The sequence below is a fragment of the Aotus nancymaae genome, unplaced genomic scaffold (genome assembly GCF_030222135.1).
Source record: "Aotus nancymaae isolate 86718 unplaced genomic scaffold, 86718_ANA_hifiasm-v0.15.2.pri h1tg000004l, whole genome shotgun sequence".
Lineage (NCBI taxonomy): Eukaryota > Metazoa > Chordata > Mammalia > Primates > Aotidae > Aotus > Aotus nancymaae.
Window position 1 is genome coordinate 53,099,529 of NW_026988415.1, and position 2,716 is coordinate 53,102,244.

General features: G+C 35.5%; 1 pseudogene; it reads left to right on the forward strand.

Moving 5' to 3' along the window:
- The first annotated feature begins 803 nt into the window (after positions 1-803).
- On the forward strand, positions 804-2,237 carry LOC105725640 (5'-nucleotidase domain-containing protein 1-like; annotated as a pseudogene).
- The last annotated feature ends 479 nt before the right edge of the window (positions 2,238-2,716 follow it).

Genomic DNA, 2,716 nt, shown 5'->3' on the forward strand with positions numbered 1-2,716 from the left:
CATGTTAAAGAACTAGAAAAGCAAGGGCAAACCAAACCCAAAAAGAGTAGTACAAAAGAAATAATAAGAACAGAAATAAAATTGAAATTAAAAATAACAAAGCAAGAGATCAATAAAACAAGAAGTGCTTTTTTGAGATTGAAACAAAATAGACAAACCTTTACTCAGACTAAGAGAGAGGATACAAATAAGTAAAATCAGAAATGAAAAAGAAGACTTTATGACTGGTACTAAAGAAAGTAAAAGGATCATTAATGGCTACTATAACCAAATATGTGCTAATAAATTAGAAAATCTAGAAAAATGAACAACTTCTTAGACCCAGACATGCTACCAAGACTGAATCAGGAAGAAATCCAAAACCTGAAAAGACCAGTAACAAGTAATGAGATTGAAGCCATGCTAAAAATTCTCCCAGAATAAATGAATGAATGAATGAATGTTAAAAAAAAATCTGGGACCCAATGGCTTCAATGCTGAATTCTACCAGACATTTAAAAAATTAATAGCAATCTTACTTGAATTATTTGGAAAAATAGAGGACGAGAGTATATTTCCAAACTCATTCTGAGGCCAATATTGTCCTTATAACAAAACCAGACAAAGACACATGAATAAAAGAAAACTACAGGCCAATATCTCTGATAAATAATGAAGCAAAAATTCTAAAGAAAATATTAGGAAATCAAATTCAAAAATACATTACAAAGATCATTCATTATGACCAAATGGGATTTATCCATGGGATGCAGGGATGGTTTAATATACACAAATCAATCAATGTGATATGTCATATTAACAGAATGAGGGACAAAAATAATAGGATTGGCAGTATCTCATCTGTCTGCTTCTCACATCCTTCAAGGGTGAGACACTCCCCATTTCTCCCCACAGTTCAGCTGTTTTTCCCAGCCACCTTTGACTTGGTCAGCTTAAACTCAGACCGCACTCTATGTCACTACAGCCTGTGCAAAAGCACCCTGCTCATTTACAATAGCTTTGCCCAGTTCCTAGTTTAGGAGAAAGGGTATGATCAGGAATTGCTCAATGTGACACCGGAGGATTGGGATTTCTGTTTCAAGGGTTTGGCATTAGATTTAGAAGATGAGAATTTCATTAAATTTTCAGATAATGGCACTCTTCTCAGTGCAAGCCATGGCACCAAGATGCTGACTCCATAGGTGCTGGTAGAGGCATATAGCAAGAAGGAGTAGAAGCAATTTTTGTTGGACACTGGAATGGCTTGCCACTCAGGAAAGTACTATTTTGTGATAACTACTTTGACCTTCCAGTAACTCTTTAATGTGACATGGTGGTTGACCATTGAACAAAGCAGAACAATGGTCAAATCCCTTTTAGTTTTAGAAGGATATATTTGCTGGTATACAACACAATTACAAAACATCAACTTTTAATGAAAACTGTGGTATATATTTTCCAGAAATCAAAAGAGATCCAGGCATATATTTACACAGTTGTCCTGAATCTGTTTTAAAAAATGATTTCAGCAGCTAAAGAATGCTGGGAAAATTATTTTGTTAATTACCAGTTCTCACAGTGATGATGGTAGATTTCTCTGAGGGTATATCACTGAGAATTATTTTGAAGACCTTTTTGACATTGTGATTACAAATGCATTAAAGTCTCTTTTCTTCTTTCATTTACTAAGTCAGAGGCCTTTCCAGAGACTCGAGAATAATGAAGATCAGGAGGCACTGCTATCTCTGTAAGCCTGGCTGGTACTCTCAAGGAAATGCTGTCCACCTCTGTGAAGTTCTGAAGAAAATGACTGGCAAACCTGATCCCAAGGTTGTTTATTTTGGTGACAGCATGCATTCAGATGTTTTCCTGGCTCATCACTATAATGGGAGACAGTCCTTATTTTGGAGGAACTGAGAGGAGATGAAGGCATGAGATGTCAGAGGCCTGAGGAGTGAGGACCTCTAGAAAAGGAAGGAAAATATGAGGGACCAAAGGAAAAGTCTTTAAATAGTTCATCTAAAAACTTGAGCTCTTTATTGTTACTGAAAAATGCAAAATACTCCTTGGTTTATATATGGTCATGTAAGACAGTCAGTACTTACGGCGCTGTTGCAATTCCACGTATTGAAACAGTTGCAGAATTGCCTCTGAACTACTAATTTATAAGATTCTCTTCAAGCAATTTGAAAGCACCTGGTTACTATTCAAATCCTCCATTGGTCTTACTAAATGATGAGACAATAATAATCAACTAAGTTATCTACGAAAAAATGAAGATCAATATATGCAGTAAAAAATTTTAGTTTTCAAAAAATCCTGTAAAAGGTTTTATAAGAACACGTTTTTAATGAAAATTTACCAAGAAGTTGACGTTTGTCCACAGGTCTCCTGTCTATATAAATCATCTTGATACTTAACAAGTCTTATATGTTAAAATCTCTGTATTTTAGAACTTAAGCAACCTTATTGGTATATTCTATATCAACAGTTTTGAGATTAGAATTCACCTGAGGAGACACACACAACACACACACACACACACACACACACACACACACACACACACAGAGAAAGAGAGAGAAAGAGAGAAACACACACAGACATTTACACATATGCCTAGTCTAATTATTCTCAAAGTGTGGTCCACAGACCAATAGCATAGCATTACCCGAGAATGTGATAATGCAAATTTTTGGGCCTCACCCTCCCAAACCTACTGAATCAGAAACTCTTG